The sequence below is a fragment of the Panulirus ornatus genome, chromosome 10, assembly GCF_036320965.1.
Source record: "Panulirus ornatus isolate Po-2019 chromosome 10, ASM3632096v1, whole genome shotgun sequence".
Lineage (NCBI taxonomy): Eukaryota > Metazoa > Arthropoda > Malacostraca > Decapoda > Palinuridae > Panulirus > Panulirus ornatus.
In genome coordinates, this window is record NC_092233.1 from 58,245,404 (window position 1) to 58,265,430 (window position 20,027).

The window sequence follows — 20,027 nt, forward strand, 5'->3', positions numbered from 1 at the left end:
CTGGTGATGGGTATGCAGCCTGTACGTGCACTGGTGGTGGGTGTACAGCTTGTACATTCAGTTGGTGATGGGAGTGCAGCCTGTACATGCCTAGTGATGGCAATAGCCTAGCTTGTACAGTTGGTGGTGGGTGTACAACCTATACGTGCAGCTGGTGTTGGAAATATATCTTAGCAAATGCACTTGATAATGGAGATACAGCCTAGCACGGAGAGTTGTTGAAGGAAATGTAGGGATCACGGTTGGGCATAGCCTAATTCAGACTATGTCCACAAGAGACGAAATCAAAACTTCAAGCATGTTAACAAATATCTGAAAAAAATAAATATTCGAGTTATGGTTTCTTTCCTTATTTAATCCTTTTAACCATAACCAAACCTGCATCATTAGCAGTAATGAGAAGGAATCAATATCAAAATAAGTATGAACTTCTGCCTTGTTTATAGTTCATTATAACAACATGGGAGAGTGTAAACAGGAATGGCATCAAGTGGTGATCTCTACTTTCGTAAGTCACTGACCATATCATTTGTCCTTTAGCAAAACGATATTGATTACGGGTTGTTTGAGGAGATTCAACCCCGGCAGCTTCACTCAACCTTACCAAACGATTGGTAACGTCTCTAATTACCACCTAACTACACGAAATTTAGCGTGAATTACTCTGTTGTATTCTGGACGGCGGGGGACATACTGGGTGTAAGCAGAGAGAATTGGATGATTCGTTTAGGTTTCAAATAAACCCTAGGCTTCATTCACATTGTGGTCCTCCAGCTCCAAACTTTAATGATCTTCAAAGAAGGATACTGTGGATATGTCTTGTCCTATAGCTTTTCAGATGGAAAGAAATATAGCCCGATGTCTATTTTACTTTTATATATATTTTTATAAGAATATGTGGAAACTTTCTGGGCACATCTGAGAACTTGTGCCGAATTCTTTGCTTCCCAAAAATTCCGGCTTCATAAACCAAAGTTTGAGACGTGAACCGGGTCTGTGGTTTCGTATACACTTTACTCATTTATATATATATATATATATATATATATATATATATATATATATATATATATATATATATATATATATATATATATATTTATATATAGGGTTCCATGTTACCTTTGGCCACACCCGCAACGCCCTACACACACACACACACACACACACACACACCGCCCTACACACACAACCCTATACCCTCATCGCCCTACACACAAACTGCTCTACACTCTCACCACCCTGCACCAGCTTACACCCCCCCCTCTCTCTCTCTCTCTCTCTCTCTCTCTCTCTCTCTCTCTCTCTCTCTCTCTCTCTCTCTCTCTACACACACACACACACACACACTATCCTACATTCACACCATCCTACATCCACTTCACCCTACCCTGCACTCACACTACCTTACTCCCATATCACTCTACACCTTAATTCCACATCAGATTACACCTACAACACCTAGCTAGACCTACAACGCCTTACACCCACGCCAACCTAAACCCAAACCCACACCACCACAACATTTTCACAACCTTACAACCGTCGAGTCTAACGTGATGTAGATTATGGTCTAAGAAACATCTGTAACATCAGAATTGGAAATGTAGATAAGTCGTCAGTAATTATTGTAGTTTGATCCATGTAGATGAGTTGTGAGAACACCTGTAGAATGGGTTAGTATCAATATGGCCTTGGATCATCAAAACATACCCAGCTGCTGCACGGAGTTCAACATTACCTGTACTTGAGTGTGGACTGACATTGCCACGGGCCAATCATGCCTCAGTCAATGTAGGTTGAAGCAAAGGAATGTACATATTGATATAGAATATAGAATTGATCTAGAATATATAGAAATTAATCAGGTCTTTACAGGTGTCTCTAGACCTTCACTGAAAGGTGGAGAGGTTATGGGGTTGAGGGAACGATGTGAGGTGGAGGAAGTGGTTTCCACTGCCTAGTTGTTTGAGTGGTCTGCTGGTCCCCATACATACACACACACACACACACACACACACACACACACACACACACACACACTGTGGCTGCAAACAAGAGCCAGGCAAGACGCGCGCGCGCGAGCGCCCCGGATCCACCAGACCCTGGTGGTTAAGGACACACGTAGCAGAAGACGTCCCACTAGAACAGTGGTGACCAAAAATTGTACTTTGATAAATCTAGAGAGAGAGAGAGAGAGAGAGAGAGAGAGAGAGAGAGAGATAGATAGATAGATAGAGAGAGAGAGAGAGAGAGAGAGAGAGAGAGAGAGAGAGAGAGAGAGAGAGAGAGAGAGAGAGAGCAGCAATGTTGCGGTTGAGGATGAGAGAGAGGAAGGAGGAGGAAAGGGGATGGGGAGGGATGATACCAGGGGAATTAATGAGACGAAAAGGCTTTTGATTCCACTCTAGTTTACCAGAGAGGTGGAGGACGAGCCACGTGTGAACTGTCCTCCATCACACATGGCCCAGTAATGCCCCCCCCACCCCCCTTTGTAGTAGATATGACACACCTGCTCACACGAATGATGATCACGTGCCATATATACAACACTCCCAGGTTTTTAGGAAGAAGTCCTTGTGTTGTTGTTCATGTCGAGGATGGGTTGCACGGTCGAGTGACGAGGGTATGGCTGTGACCAACCTATTTAAGGTTGTGATTATAGTCTTGTATGGAACCATTTTCCTCCTGTTTGAGCCGCAGTTGTGGGAATGGTAAGCGTCAATTTTTATTAGGGTGGTGGTCTTAACCCTCTCCTACCATTATGGTGGTGACATGGTCCTCCACCACCATTATGGTGGTGACATGTCCTCCTCCACCATTATGGTGGTGACATGGTCCTCTCCCACCATCATGGTGGTGATCACGGTCCTCCTCCACCATCATGGTGGTGACATGGTCCTCCTCCACCATTATGGTGGTGACATGGTCCTCTCCCACCATCATGGTGGTGATCACGGTCCTCCTCCACCATCATGGCGGTGACATGGTCCTCCTCCACCATCATGGTGGTGACATGGTCCTCCTCCACCATTATGGTGGTGATCACGGTCCCCCTCCACCATTATGGTGGTGACATGGTCCTCCTCCACCATTATGGTGGTGATCACGGTCCTCCTCCACCATCATGGTGGTGATCACGGTCCTCCTCCACCATCATGGTGGTGATCACGGTCCTCCTCCACCATCATGGTGGTGACATGGTCCTCCTCCACCATTATGGTGGTGATCACGGTCCCCCTCCACCATTATGGTGGTGATCACGGTCCTCCTCCACCATCATGGTGGTGATCACGGTCCTCCCCCACCATTATGGTGGTGATCACGACCTTATCCGACCATTATGTCTGCACTGGCTCCCTCCTCCTCCCCCTCCAGCATCAGGTGTATCTGCGAAGAGTCTTTTACGCTGCTGTAAATTGACTTTCATTCCACATGAAGACCACGAATATAATACGTAATGGCGTTTAGGATTGCTGGATTATATATATATATATATATATATATATATATATATATATATATATATATATATATATATTTATTTATTTATTTTGCTTTGTCGCTGTCTCCAGCGTTAGCAAGGTAGCGCAAGGAAACAGACGAAAGAATGGCCCAACCCACCCACATACACATGTATATACATACACGCCCACACACGCAAATGCACATACCTATACATCTCAACGTATACATATATATACACACACAGACATATACATATATACACATGTACATAATTCATACTGTCTGCCTTTATTCATTCCCATGGCCACCTCGCCACACATGAAATAACAACCCCCTCCCCCCTCATGTATATATATATAGAGAGAGCCTCTGTTCATTTGTCATTTCTGATATTATAGTAGGTAAAGTGAAGGTGTGTGTCCACCTCAAGTACGTTTCAAGAGGATGAAGAAGAAGGAAAAGTAACGTGTTTCCATCATCGCTCTTACCCTGAGCGTGAGATGCGCGTGCAAAGTGCTGTGTTGTACAGTCTTCCTCACAGGGGGTGATCGACCCCTCTGGACGGGAGACGTGGTTGATCGACCCCTCTGGACGGGAGACGTGGTTGATCGACCCTCTGGACGGGAGACGTGGTTGATCGACCCTCTGGACGGGAGACGTGGGCGATCGACCTCTCTGCACGGGAGACGTGGTTGATCGACCCCTCTGTACGGGAGACGTGGGTGATCGACCCTCTTGCACGGGAGACGTGGTTGATCGACCCTCTTGCACGGGAGGCGTGAATGAAACGTTCGTTGCCGTGGTTTGAATTCAGCAGATGGCTGGGTTTGGGAGAGAGCCTCCTGGGAGAGGTGATTGGATTGCACCATCTCTGGCTCCTGGAAGAGATGATGATCGTGGCAACTTAACCCTCTCGCATCTCCTCTTAAGAGACCTATCTCTGCGTGGGGATAGGATGGCATCTCGTCCCGATAAACTCTTAGACTCTACAAGAGTGAAGTCTAATCTCACTCGCTTGTGACTTGAGGAGAGACGTGAGGAGACAAAGAGAGGGAGATGTATATGTTGAACCACTCACACCATCCCAACTCCTCCTCCTCCTCCTCCTCCTCCCGGTATACATAAAGAGGTTTAACCTCGCTTTACCGATACGTTAGTCTCGTTCTTCTGTTGGTGTTCTCATTACGCGAGTGACGCAGTGGACCAGCGATGGAAACGGTACGAGTCTATCGCCGTCCAGTTGATGAACAGGTCTCTTCGACGTGTCCTTAGTGAAAGCTGATATAGCGTGTTGAGGAAAGTATTGCTTTCAAAGGACTGTGTGCCATTTAGATCACTTGATTACATGAGGAAGAGAATGAGGTAACTAATGCTCTTCAAGAGCGAGGAAGGTCAAGAAATAACAACGTTTTATGGTGTAAAAATTGTCGCTTGAGAGATAGGGTAATCAGCATGACCCATTACAGGGTCAGCTGACGGTGCTTAAAGCATTGAGTTTAATGGAAGCAAACATGAATGGTGGAGAAAAGGACGTGCTTCTTTCTGTAATGATGGAGGATGGTTGAAACATAGATGGATAGAACATGAAGGAAGGAGGAGGGAAGAACACGATATGAGTGACATTTCCAAGGCAAGGGGTAGAGGAAGGTTAGATTAGGATTGGGGATTAGTTAGGTCAGGATAGGAGTTTGTTTAGGTTAGGTTAGGATAGGTTGGGTTTGGATATATTAAGTTAGAAAGAGTTGGGTTAGCTATGTTTGGATATAATAAGTTAGGATAGGTTGACTTGTTTAGGTGTGGATATATAAGGGATAAGTTATGTAAGATCCTATAAACTGAGGATTTGACTTGCACAAATCCAGTGCCTTCTGTGAAACAAATATTTCGATATATCATTCATGTGGAGGTTAAGTAATCTTTAGGTCTTAATATATATATATATATATATATATATATATATATATATATATATATATATATATATATATATATATATATCACGTGTTACCAAATGGCGTCCTAGCTTCGTCTCTTCGATGTATATCAACTGACTGTTATATTTCTCTCTTGTGTCTCCCCTGATGATGTGATTATTACACGAAAGTGCACTTGGGAACTTTTCGTGTTTCATTTTCCCCGTGGACTCATAGGAATATCTTGATCACGCGGAAAATTGTGATCCTTTCCAATATACACACACACACACACACACATATATATATATATATATATATATATATTATATATATATATATATATATATATATATATATATATATATATATATATATATATACCTGCTTACTAATATGTAAGACGAGATTATTGCCATGGGACAAGACCAGCGGACGATGGTGACTGAGAATAATTCAGTTATTGAAATGAGGGACAAAACTCAGTAGATTTTTTTTTCTTCGACCTCTTATTAGGAAAAGAGAGAGAGAGAGAGAGAGAGAGAGAGAGAGAGAGAGAGAGAGAGAGAGAGAGAGAGAGAGAGAGAGAGAGAGAGAGAGAGAGAGGAATATTCAAATATCGGGTAATCAGATTAAGATCGACTGTAAGATGGGCTGACGAGCGGGTCGGGTTAAGTTGCTTGCACCTGGATCCCAGGGTGGGAGGAGGACAAAGGGAGAGAGAGAGAGAGAGAGAGAGAGAGAGAGAGAGAGAGAGAGAGAGAGAGAGAGAGAGAGAGGCGTCGTCTTAGCCCCCTTCCCGGAGGAGGAGTTTGTCCCGAGAATAATGTATGGAGGTGGAGGATCATCCTGTGAGGTGGCGGGTCGAGACTAACTCGCTTTTGGAGGTAGAGGAGGAGGAGGAGGAGGAGGAGAGGGGCGCCCCCCCCCCCCCCTTCAGCCTTGCGTCGTAATTGGAGGCATATTCCCCTCCAACGCTCGCGGCATAAACACAGCCTTTATTGACCATGTTGAATAAACACGATGAATGGACAAGATCTAGTGTTGAATAACGACTCTCAAGATCGGTATATATATATATATATATATATATATATATATATATATATATATATATATATATATATATATATATATATATTACCTTATACTTATGATGTTTATTAATAATAAGTCATCAAGATATACATCCTACCATACAGATATGCCACGAAATTATGATATACATTTTTTCTACATAGAAATAATAATATATTTCACGACACGTCATTATTACCTGACTGGTTACATATTCCAAATATCACTTTTCAGCTGTTGAACGTCATTGGTCGTTTGTATGCGCACTTGCTGAACTAACATTGGCTCCATCCATCCAACAGCCAGTACAAGATAATCTCATCATAATGAAGCCAACGCGTCAAAGAAGATTGACACACTTGTTCAAACAACCAAACAAGGACGAGTGACCTTTGCACTTTCGAAGATTTCCTGACGCCCCGGATGTAAGTCCAGATTAGCCCGGCTCTGCTTACATTATTGTCTTATCAGAGATTAAATGAAGAGATAAAGGCGAAAGATCTATATATCTCTGGAGCGGAAAGCTAACAAATTTAAAAGAGCTGCCGATAATGAGAGCAGATTAGATTAGCGGGGTCATAGGCAGACTCTATTTGTTTGTTTAGTTGGGTTTGGGAAATATAGTGAGCCCGCCAGTGTTATATTCCCTCCTCGGGCTTGGTTCCCGTCCCCCAGGCACTCCCATGTCTCCCCACACCCCGCTGACGGGCGCGTTCCAGCCTAGATCACCCCACACCCCGCTGACGAGGTCATCTCCCCATCCCGGACTCGCTAATCCAGGCAGCAACCAGCCTCCCCCTCCGCCATTTTTCAAATTCCACTAATATTCCTCTTTCGATTACCCCTCTCTCTTTCCTGCCCCTAAACCACCACCCGAAAAGACCTTTTCATTCAACGCCATCGCACCATCCGCCATAGCATCAATGTAGCGATAGGGAAATAAAGTCGAGGGAAATGATGGAAGTCGACGGTTGAACGGTTTTGGAGGGAGATCGTGGGCGGATGTCGCGCCTGGCTCGTCACTCGGAGCGACATCCCCACCTTGTGAGCACTTCCGTAATTCGCGAGTTTTTATTTTTTTGTGTGTTTGAAGTCTTTTTTTCTTTCTCCCCGGTTTTCACGAAGTCATGACTGAACAACGACGAAATGGCGTTGCTGTGGAGCCTCGCGTTCAATAGGTAAACGCTGAAGTCTTTAATATTTAAAGAGAAATACGAAGGTAAAATATGGTGGATAGCGAGCGGCGAATTAATTTCGATATTGTGTCCAGATTTTATTAATTTTGTTATCTATTATTGTTTCATGCATTGGTTATGGACTTAATGAATGGACAGGGAGGAAATTCCATTTAGAAACCTCTGCTTTCCTACACAAGGTCATATTCGCCAATAATTAGTTTGCAATGGTGGAAATGGTTGACGGAGGACCGACCGGAAGGGTTGCCAATGTCGGGGTGGAAAATGTCGAGACAAAATTCAGATGTAATTCCTGGGACAGACAGACACACACACACACACACACACACACACACACACACACACACATAGACGAAACAGACAAGAGATAGAGCCTCCCCGAAGGTAAAACTCCTTTCATTTACAGTAAAAAAAAGAGGTGATTATAATTGGCAGTGATGACACACGGGCGCAAACTTGTTCCAGACTTTCAGGTACTAATGTAAATTACGACGCATTTACACCCACATGTGCGCGCAGCTCTGCCTGGCTATCATGACACTCTTGTTACACTCCTCTTGCGTAAATTTGTAAGGATAAGATCCAACGAAGACAAGTTCTAATGAAGAAAAGTTCTTGATAAAACCTAACAAGGTCGCATCCAGTTAAACTTTAAACTACGAACTCGTCGAAAATCAATTTGCTGTCGTAATGATTTAACGGGTAATTAGATTTTTTTTTTAGAATTCACTAAGTAATTTCAAACTTTTGAAATCTAAAACATATGAAGAGCTTAGAGGGAATTAGAAACACACTAGGGTAACAAAGGCATAACCCTCATTCATAATCTCCCATATATACATATATATATATATATATATATATATATATATATATATATATATATATATATATATATTATCCCTGGGGATAGGGGAGAAAGAATACTTCCCACGTATTCCCTGCGTGTCGTAGAAGGCGACTAAAAGGGGAGGGAGCGGGTGGCTGGAAATCCTCCCCTCTCGTTTTTTTTTTAATTTTCCAAAAGAAGGAACAGAGAAGGGGGCCAGGTGAGGATTTTCCCTCTAAGGCCCAGTCCTCTGTTCTTAACGCTACCTCGCAAATGCGGGAAATGGCGAATCGTATGAAAAAAAAGAAATATATATATATATATATATATATATATATATATATATATATATATATATATATATATATTCGAAAAACTGAAACGAGTGACCTGGGCATCATATAAATCCAGTAATAAAGACAAATTCTGAAAGTGAGGGTTCACTCAGGATATAAATCATATACATTGATCTGTAAATGAAAGCGAAGGATTTGATGACCATTATATTTGGACCGACAATGGTCCCTAACGGCAGTTAAGGCAAGATAGTGCCATGATGTCTTGGTGCAGGCATTTTTGGAATGTGGTGAAGTCTTGGTGAAGTCTTGATGAAGTTTGATGGCGTTCTGATGTTGATGAAGTTTATGAAGTCTTATGAAATATTTACATTACAGACGTGGATGACAACGAACTACATATTTACAGACGTGGATGACGGACCCTACAGATTTACAGATATGGGTGACTAGGACCTACAGATTTACAGATGAATGACTTGGACCTTACAAATTTACAGATATGGGTGACTGGAACCAACAGATTTACAGACATGGATGACTGAGACTTACAGATTTACAGCCCAGTGTAAGTGACTGGGACCCAAAGATTTTCAGGTCATATATGGATGTGCTATAGGTTTCGTGCAAATTTCTGCAGACTTGCATATCTACATGTCTTATTATGTGGTTCGTTCACTGGTTTTCACAGAGCTACAGAACTCATTATGATGATGACGTCATCATTCTTTATCCCTATGACCACACCTATAACTTTATAACCCATCAGTTATCAAAGGTATGGGTTATTTTCGTCACACCCATAACTTTATAACCCAACAGTTATCAAAGGCATGGGTTATTTTGATCACACCTATAGCTTTATAACCCAACAGTTATCAAAAGAATGGGTTATTTTGATCACATCCATAATTCTACAACCCAAGTTACTGTAGGAATGGGTTATTTTGAGCTTCTGGCATTTTGCTTGGGCGAATATGGCATCTTTTGTCCCAACAGAAACTAAGACTTTAATAGAATCAAATTTCAGATTATCCGTAGAATTCAACAATATTCCCTTGGAAACTTTACTCTAATTTGCATACAGGTCCCCCATATTGTGCAAGGGTACATTTCTATATAGGGATGGGTACGATTCTGTATATCTTGTGGGCAGAATGTTATGAGTTCTGGCATATATGTAAGCAATACCATTTCTTCCTAAAGATTTTTTTTGTCTCCAGAATTTTGAAACTTTGGGTTATAGGGGAGGGAGCTGAGAGACGAGACCCCGAGGCCACACCCTGTCAGAAGCTTTGGATATGTACACAAGATTCTATAATATCTTTCAGGGATGATGACCAGACTTTAGTATGATAGGAAACAATATCTATTAGACTTATCGATGTTACTGATTAGAATTTCTCTTCAGTACTTTATGTTGAAATGGTAAAGATTCCCATATGTGTGTGTGTGTGTGTGTGTGTGTGTGTGTGTAATTATTTTTGCTGTGCGTTGAAGGATGTCTACACTTGTGGGACACCATTTCTCTCGCGGTGTCCTTAAGCATGCATGTGTGTATTCACATGTGTGCGTTTTTCTGTGTACGTGATTTTGCCTGTGGATGAGATCGTGTGTGTGTACAGGAGAGGGAAAGATATTTACGGGAATTCTTGTGAATGTGCCAGAATTATATTATTTTTCCTTATATATTCATTTCTTCCTTACGTTACTCTAAGAAAAAACTCCACTGTTATTTCTATGGCAATCATCTATTTCTTATATATATATATATATATATATATATATATATATATATATATATATATATATATATATATATATATATATATCAGTGTCATATTCCGGGTGTCTTTATTACTGGGAAAGGAAACAATTAGTGGCCGCAGACATGGAAAGTACTGGTCGACTCTGTAAGAGCACCTCCACAGTGGAAACTTTTAAAACTTCTTCGTGGGTTTTATAAACTGAAAGAAATTACTTTTTTGTGATCAGTAGCGACTCAGGCCACTCGATCGATTCCTCGCTATAATGTTAACATGTAAACTTGTGTGTAGGTCCCTGACGACCCTTGAGCACGACGGTACGACCCTTGAGCACGACGGTACGACCCTTGAGCACGACGGTACGACCCTTGAGCACTACGGCACGATCCTTAAGCGCGGCGGTGCGAACTTTGAGTACGACGGTACGACCCATGAGCACGATGGTACGACCCTTGAGCACGACGGTACGACCCTTGAGCACGACGGTACGACCCTTGAGCACTACGGTACGATCCTTAAGCGCGGCGGTGCGAACTTTGAGTACGACGGTACGACCCATGAGCACGATGGTACGACCCTTGAGCACGACGGTACGACCCTTGAGCACGACGGTACGACCCTTGGGCACGACGGTACGACCCTTGAGCACGACGGTACGACCTTTGAGCACGACGGTACGACCCATGAGCACGATGGTACGACCTCTGTAGCACGACGACTGTACGTGACCCCTGAGCACGAGAGTACGACCCTTGAGCACTTGGACGACGGTCAGATCTGAGACAAAGGTCGTTTTGTCGTGACGTAGGTCAACGCAAATGTTTACATAAACATAATCGTGGCATAATGTACGTGAGTGTGGCATACAGAGGTGGGATGGGGAGAAGGGACGGAGGGGGAACGGAAGCCCCTTCTCTGTGGACCATCTCCCCCATCCCGGTTTCTCTTCCATGACTTTTACTTTCCACACACACACACACACACACACACACACACACACACACACCAGCACGGGTTGAGTCCTCACCCACCCTGAGCTTTTAATGGGCGAATGTTGTCCCTGTGAAAAATGACCCTTTGGATTTGCATCAGATGTTGAAAATACATTCAGAGGATATTGGGCGTAGAGTGAAAATGGCGAAATGTTGGGAGGGGGGGGCCGCCCAGCCCACCACCATTCCTAACCCTGGAAAAGCAAAACTGAGTGATGCTCATTGACCTAACTCGCTACTAACCCACCGACCCACCCACCGGCCCACCCAACGACCCCGCCTGTGCGTGTGTGTGTGTGTTAGGCATGTCCTGCCATGTCTGTGTTATGACAAGGGATGACGCTCAGATAAAGTCGTTTTCCCCCCTTTACCCTTCTCAAATGTGTTCGTATCCAGTCTGTCCTCTTATCTGTTCAGGGCCTGATAAGATAAGATAGGGATTTTAGGTCTTGTCTTTTAAGGTGTTTGATAGATAGGGTGCAGTGCTTGCTTGCTTGCTCCGCAAGGCAGAGGGTCACCGCACTTGTAAATGCTGTGGTTTAATGCTTATGCAAATTAATTATCTATGGAGAAATATGGGTACGAGAAGACCACGGCGGAGTTGTTTAGAAGCCATCGCTTAACTTTTGTATCTATATCTATATCTATGTGTGTGTGTGTGTGTGTGTGTGTGTGTGTGTGTGTGTGTGTGTGTGTCTGTAGGCGGCAGCTGTACAGTTTATTGGGGGTCTGTCAGTCAGGTGTGACGTCACGCACCACTACACCCTCTCCTCTAACCCTTCCCCCCTCCCCTCCCCCCAGGGACAGGTCGCCTCCGTCTTGAGCGAAGTTAATGAAAGATTCTGGGGCCGAGGTCGCCCGCATGATAATGGTGTAATTAAACAACAGAGAGCGTGGTTGGTGTTCGTGGTTGTCCACACTCAAACTGACTTTATCGTTCTTGTGGTTGGCGCTGATACACCCTTAGTGTTCTCTTTGTTGCTGGTCTGGTTGGGAAAATATATTGTAGTCTCTGTAGTACGGTGTTGTTGGTGTTGTTATCATTGTTATCATTATTATTATCATTATTATTATTATTATTATTATTATTATTATTATTATTACCTTTCTTAGTATCATTATTATTATTATTATTATTATTATTATTATTATTATTATTATCTTTATTATCATTATTATTCACAGTTGTCACATTGTTATTGTCATTGTTATATCGTCATCATGTGATATAGGCTAATTATAGAAGATGAAAATGATAATAGTTTATATAGGAATGCGTTAGCCAGAATGCTGACTATAATACCTATTGTGCAGATCACAGACATGATGGACACAGACACGTATGTCTGTGGTGTTCAGACAGGAACTAGTGATTGATAGAACCACAGGAAGAAGTACCTTTGGCAGGTACAGCAGTGGTACCCAGCCGATGGTACCTGCACCATTAGTGGTACGCGAGAGCCATTCAAACGGTACGTAGTGATAGGAGTATGTACAGATGACGTTGCTAAGGAAAAGGGGAAACATGTATATGATGTCTCCGTTCCATTATGCCATAGATGGGAGAATCATTCCAGTCCAAAGTATTTCACTGTATTATACTTGAGGTATTTTTTTTTGTAGATGTGAATTGGTTCATTCCGTGGAAAGGAAGACGGGGCAATGGTAGTACACCACTTGAGAAAACGGAGAACAGGTTGAGTCGGAACGTCAGGAGAGAGAGAGAGAGAGGAGGAGGAGAGGAGGGTTTGGACGCGTGAACCTCACCGTAACTTTCTCTCTTATCCTATTGCCTCATCCCTTTTCTCTTCATTCTCTCTCTCTCTCTCTCTCTCTCTCTCTCTCTCTCTCTCTCTCTCTCTCTCTCTCTCTCTCTCTCTCTCTCTCTCTCTCTGTATCAAAGCTTAGGCTGCAGCAGCAGCAGCAGCACCTCCTCCGCATCGGCCAATCCTTCCCGTCCCTGGATATCCTTTTAGGCAGTTCCTTACATATCCTTCGAGAATACCTACACCTCATTTTATTCCTCACACTCTGCCGCCCGCTCCCAGAAAATGTATTCCGGTTGCCTCCACACCACTTGGCATGCTGGTGGTAGGCTCTACTCGTTTCCATGCATAAAGGCCGGCAGCAACTCCCCTTCAAGCACTCTCTCCACACCTGGGAACTTTCTTGTGCACTCTCTCTCTCTCTCTCTCTCTCTCTCTCTCTCTCTCTCTCTCTCTCTCTCTCTCTCTCTCTCTCTCTCTCTCTCTCTCACACACACACACACACACACATACCTATGTTTCCCCCCCCCCCTCCCTCGTAGCACCATGTTTTCGGTCAGTCCCATCTTCCTATTTCTTTCATGACGTACGTCCAATACTTTGTACATTGTACATTATGTCTATCGTTTGTTCGTTCGGTATACAGACCCCGTATGTCCTCCTGTGATGTAGTGGTTAGCTTTAGTTGGTGTGTTTTGAATCTGCCGGGCCCTAGTTCGATCCCCGGCGTGGATTGTCGTACTCAACCCTGTCCCCCTTAAGGGGAGATGAATCGCTACTCACTTGATAAAGATAGGAATTAGAAGCACGTGTATAAGATGGAAGTTTAGAAGGGATATTTGATATTGTCACGCGAGGCAGCTTGGGTAGAGGTTGTCTGTCAGTCATATGAGGGGCATTGAGGTACTACATCCACCATAGGGGATAGAAAGTGGAGGTGATAGATAGATAGATAGAGAGGTAAATAGATAGATAGATAGATAGATAGAGATAAATAGATAGATAGATAGATAGATAAATAAATAGATAGATAGGTAGAGAGAAATAGATAGATAGATAGAGAGAGAGAGAGAGAGAGAGAGAGAGAGAGAGAGAGAGAGAGAGAGAGAGAGAGAGAGAGAGAGAGAGAGATTAGTTCCTCCACTGTTGTTGTGTAGGCCAAATCAGTTGATAATATACTTCTCATCCCAGATTTCCCAAGACAGTAGCACGGAACTCGCTGTGTTACCTCCCGGCATCTATCTACTGCTCTCAGTCGCAGCAGCTTTCTCATCCATTCCTAAGTCCATCATCCTCTTTCCTCTTCCTTCCTCCACGTCACGGTTAGTAAAGAAACCCCCAAAGTCCAGAGCTTAGATTCTACAAGCAACGTTGTTTCATCAACGTAAATCCTTCGCAGATCAATTTTTTTTTAATTTTTAAATCTCATGCTTCATAAGCTTTAGCTTTACGTGTGGAATTTAGCTGACTGATGAAGTCATATATACAGAGAGAGAAAGTGGTTCACAGGAGAGAAAGTGATTCACAAGATGAGGCGATGAAACACGACTGATAAAGTCATATATAAACAGAGTGATTCACAAGATGGGGTGATGAAACGTAATGTCGAGTCATTTGAACGAGTTATTCCCTCATGAGGCCTTCCATATACCTGACGCCTTTGTTTTTTAACACAGGCTTGCCTTCCTGTGTTAACATAAGCGTAAGGTAATCTAGCTGTGTTGAAAATACATCTGGTTTACAGATGTATTGCCAATCTTCATCCACACCAGACCCTTCTAAACGGCTCCAATTAGCTCCCCTGAAAGCAGCAAAATATGGGGGGAGGGTGGGGTAGTGCCGTTCGCCGTTCCCTCCACAGAACGTCCCCACGCCTCACTTAGCCCTCACCTTTAATGCCGTTCTCCTCTCCTACCTAGTCATACGTACGTTCTCATAAACCCCACGTTCTGGCCATCCGTTCACACACAGAGCACATTCAAATCCCATATAAACACAGCGAAGGAAAGTACTTTTGAAGTGTTTCACTTCCATTCTTCCTCATCTCTTGCCTCCTCCTCCTCCCATTTTCCTCTGTCAGAATCCTCGCTCACCCGGGTTATGTCTGCTATTCTTTACCCATCTTCTGCCCCCCCGTGCTCCACTCCCAGTCGCTGGAATTTAAAATGGATATTATTTCCAGCTTTGGGGGTCAAGGGGTCTCCTTATTCTATCCGTATGTTTTTTTTCTTTTTGCCTTAATGTTTCCCTCATTAGAAGATGGAGGGCGGTATGGGCAGTAGTTTTTTTGTTTTGTTTTCCATGCAGGGGTTATTCTAGGTAGTGTTCACCACCTGTGGCCAATCGCTAGAACACCACCTGTTGGACATCTGCCCACGACAGGTGTCATTGTCATCATCTGTCGCTATCGTCGAATCACGTATTAGTTTTATGATTATGCTAATACGATTTGGTTCTCCCAGTCATAAATATGTACTCTTCTTCGACCGCCAGTGTTGAGATGTATCTTATCTCTTATCTCTCTTACATTAACACTTGTTCCAGTCTTATCATTTGACGCCTTGTCCTTCGGCACATCTGTTCCACCCCCCGCCACTGTTCAGTCCCTCTGCTTATCTGTTCCGCTTTTCCCATCCCTCGGAACATCTTTTCCACCCACCCTGCTGCGCTATCTACCGCTCACCGCCTCTTCCCTCTTGTCTTATCATTCACGATCACCTTCCTGTCTCTTCCTTCATCTTTGCCGTGTTTAACCCTTATCTCTATGTCTTGCTCTTCGCTCCTGTGTCTCCCTTTCCGAGTCGCTGTGCCATCAACAGTCCCCGAGGTATACTATCCTACTCCAATGCGCCCACGCTTCCGCTTCATCCCCGACGTCCATCCCCCATTCACGTGTCTGGATTCTAATCTCATCTTCTACGAAGGAAAACCCGGTGTTTTTTCTTTTTCTTTTTTTTCTAAAGTTTTTGAGAGGGTAACTTTTGCATATTTCTCTGGATGGTATCAAATATTCGAGAACTGGAAGGTGGGGTCTCTTGTCAATGAAGATCTCTTCCCTTCCTCCTCCCCCCGTCTTTACATAGACACGAGAGTCGCAGACTCGGGTTGAGGCAGTGCTAAGCCTCGCTTTGTATGGATGATACATAGAGAGAGAAAGGGGTGAAATTCCCAACAGTTTTGAAGGCTAAGTCAACCAAAATGTTCATGTCGGAAAGGGTTTCACTATAGTTGACAGTCACCACACAGACCTTTCTTGTTTCGAGTCCACACACATCCGTGGCTACACACACACACACACACACACACACACACACACACACACACACACACACACACAAACTTACAAAGACGCCTGTGTTTTGCCAGTTCAAGGTGTCATTACATCATCGTGACACGTGTGTGTGTGTGTGTGTGTGTGTAACCACTCAACCTTCACCTGTCTGGCCTTTCTACGAAATGTATGACACTCGCTAAGGTCCAAGAGATGGATCCCCACGCGTGTAGAACTCCCTCCCAACACGGTGCAAATAGAGAATTACAGATAGGTACACACACACACACACACACACACACACACACACACACACACACACACGCTCTGGAGGTCGTTGTGACGGAGGAGGAGGAGGCGGAGTAGGAGGAGAAGAAGAAGAGGAAGAAGAAGGAGAAGAAAGTGCCGGCGTGAGAACATAGATGGATCATCTGAAGAGCAAATAGTATTATGGATGAAGACCTCTCTAACAGCATGGCTGATGAGAGCTCCTAGCCAGGCAAAGAGAACCAGAAATGCCAAGGTAATATGAGTTTCATGTCTGCCCATCTCTCTCTCTCTCTCTCTCTCTCTCTCTCTCTCTCTCTCTCTCTCTCCCCGTCCTCCTCCAGCACTGTGTATATTGCTGCTCCAAGACCTTCCAGCGCTGAGCAGAGAATGCTGACGACCTCCAACACTTCGTATGTAGTGGCTAACAGCCTCCAACACTACGTTTAAAGTGGGTGACAATCTCCAACAGTACGTTTATATGAAATTGTCTCAAACTTCCAACATGATATATAGAGTACCTCCAACCTCCAACACTACGTTTAAAGTGGCCGACATTCTCCAACAGTACGTATGTGTGAAATTGCCTCAAACCTCCAACATTTCTTTATAAAGTCCCTCCAACCTCCAACACTACGTAGAAAACTGGCTTCCAACCTCCAACACTGTACGTACCAAAGCGGCGGCGTCAACACACCCACACCCCCCGTCCGTGGATTCGAACCTGAGCCTCATGTTGTGTGAGTATAGCCACATACCCTCAACTTACTCGCAGCATGAAAGAAAAAAAAGAGCGAGAGAGAGAGAGAGAGAGAGAATAAACTAAATGTTGGTATTAATGTAGTATGATCATATCGCGATAGACATATTACTGCTTACGTTGGAAATAATTTGCATAGCTTTCCCGCCGCTCTTTGTACCGCCATGCGGGGTTGGTAGCTGTGCAGCAGACATTAATAATTTTTATTTTGGCCATGATGAAATATTCATATCCCACTCATCATTTATTTGTTTCTCGTTTGAACATATTTCATCCCAATTCTGAACGTAAAAGTTATGCACTGAAAAGAGTTACAGGTGTATATTAAAAATAGCTGTGGATTTTATGATGAATGACGGAGGACTGTAGCGCTTTGGGTAGGTGGTGATGGTGGTGGAGGAGGGGGGCCCGCCCACACAAAATGTTACCCCCCTCATTATATCGTATTTTGTGTGTGTCCTGGAAACTTATGTTCCAGGACACACACAAGGGTTCTGGAGTGACTTTTTAAAGTGGGTATCAAAGTAATCCTTATTCTCGTTCCTGGCCGTGACGCATTCTCGGGGGCGCCCAGGGTCGAGTATGGCATAGGTTCGAATCCTGGTTACGGCAGTCGGTCCACGGTCAATCCAGCTGTTCGTCCATTCCCAGAGGTTGGTCGATGAAATGGGTACCTGGCTCAGGCTAGGGTATATATATATATATATATATATATATATATATATATATATATATATATATATATATATATATATATATATAGCCTTAATGGGATGGCCTAGATTAGGGCCTCAGCTGCCCGTGCCGTCTCAGCTAACATTAAAAAAAAAAGAACACGTTGAGACTGTTAGATATGGACTGTTGATATAGAAACAGATAGTGTGTGTTTAGTTCAGCGTTCCATAGGGATGGTGAGCTTGTGGCTTGGTACACATCTGGTACCTCTACGGCTCCAGAATATTCCCCTTTCCTTATGTCTATCACAGTACCCATCTCTGGTAAGTGATGGTAGGTCCGTCTCAAACATTCTGTCCTACACATGTAGGTGGTTCATTCACGAGCTCACTTAACATCTGTGTTCCGTTTATGGGCTACAGGTATGGACACGGGACGACGTACTGAAGAACCTAAACTGATGTATGTTTCTGTCAGTCTTCACCCTTGTAGCGCCCATGGCCGTCCACGTGCCTATCCTTACCTACGTGTGTGTGTAGGTGATGAGCGGAGGGTGTGAGGTGGAGATTGCATTACTTACCTTAGATGGGGCTCCTTCCAGATCCCTGCATCACGTACGGAGTTCTCTGGTCTCTTGTCCATAGCTAGATTCCAGGAAGAGCATTTCGTTCCATTAGTGCTCTCTGAAATGGAATAAGTTACATGATTACAAAGGTGAATCTATCATCGATTGCCGTACATTGATGAACTACACTTATGTTATCAGTGTCTCCTGTTTTCTAATCTATCTGGAATTCATTCTGGCTGTAACAGTTTGCTAAATACTCCTCCATCTTAATCCCCAACTCGAAAGGCATGGATTTAAAAAGAACTTAATGATAATAATTATGTAGAACTGTTTATAAACTGTTGTGTTCTAAAGCAATCTTTTGTCACACATAATAGTGGTCACCTTCCTTGATTGTTCCTTGATATATATATATATATATATATATATATATATATATATATATATAAGATATCAACGGCTGTTCTTTATCATACGTTTTCTTTTATCTAGTGGGAACGTGAGCATAATTTGGGGAAGCTAGAGCAATGACACATCCCGTGTGTATGTAAATGATGACAATTGGAATATATAGATTATAATCAGACAGACGGTGCCACTGTGTACCTCCGGGACGACCAGTAATGTCAGACCTCACCGTAATGGGGCTCTCCTCCGTTCAGTCTCTCTTAATTAGGCTAAAGTCTGAGGATGATACCTACGTTCTGAGGATAATACCCACGTGCTGAGACGAGGAGTCTGGTGGCCTGCGGGAGGGAGTTGCGAACGTGAACACGTCGATAGGTTCCCCTTTCATTCCACTGTTGAACCATAGAACGCCCCCTTCATTTCCTGTCTTTATGAAACCTTTTGCCGTGTCTTCAGTAGATAGATAGATGGGGGTAATATTCAGTAGATAGATGGATGGCGTGATAATCAGTAGATAGGTTGGATGGGGTGAGTCTATTTCATATCTGTTACGATGGAGGGTCGTGTGTGTGTGTATATATTTGTGGAGAGAGAGAGAGAGAGAGAGAGAGAGAGAGAGAGAGAGAGAGAGAGAGAGAGAGAGAGAGAGAGAGAGCAGGTGCTTAATGGTCGTTCAGTCATTAGAACTCCGACAGGCGTTTCTTCGATTAGTTGTTATCACTTGATGTTGGCATCCTTAATTAAGACCCTGGCAGTTAAAAGGACACAAGCTCAG

The 20,027-nt window shown here is 43.6% G+C and overlaps 2 protein-coding genes across 2 annotated transcripts in view; one reads left to right on the plus strand and one right to left on the minus strand.

Moving 5' to 3' along the window:
- The window catches only part of LOC139750975 (ELAV-like protein 1), a 252,264-nt gene extending 233,308 nt beyond the window's left edge, over positions 1-18,956 (minus strand). Inside the window, exon 1 of the mRNA XM_071665959.1 lies at positions 18,857-18,956. The gene's annotated coding sequence lies outside the window, so the exon portion shown is untranslated. The remainder of the gene's footprint in view (positions 1-18,856) is intronic.
- LOC139750974 (uncharacterized) overlaps positions 1-20,027 on the plus strand; it is a 510,084-nt gene that overhangs the window by 2,323 nt on the left and 487,734 nt on the right.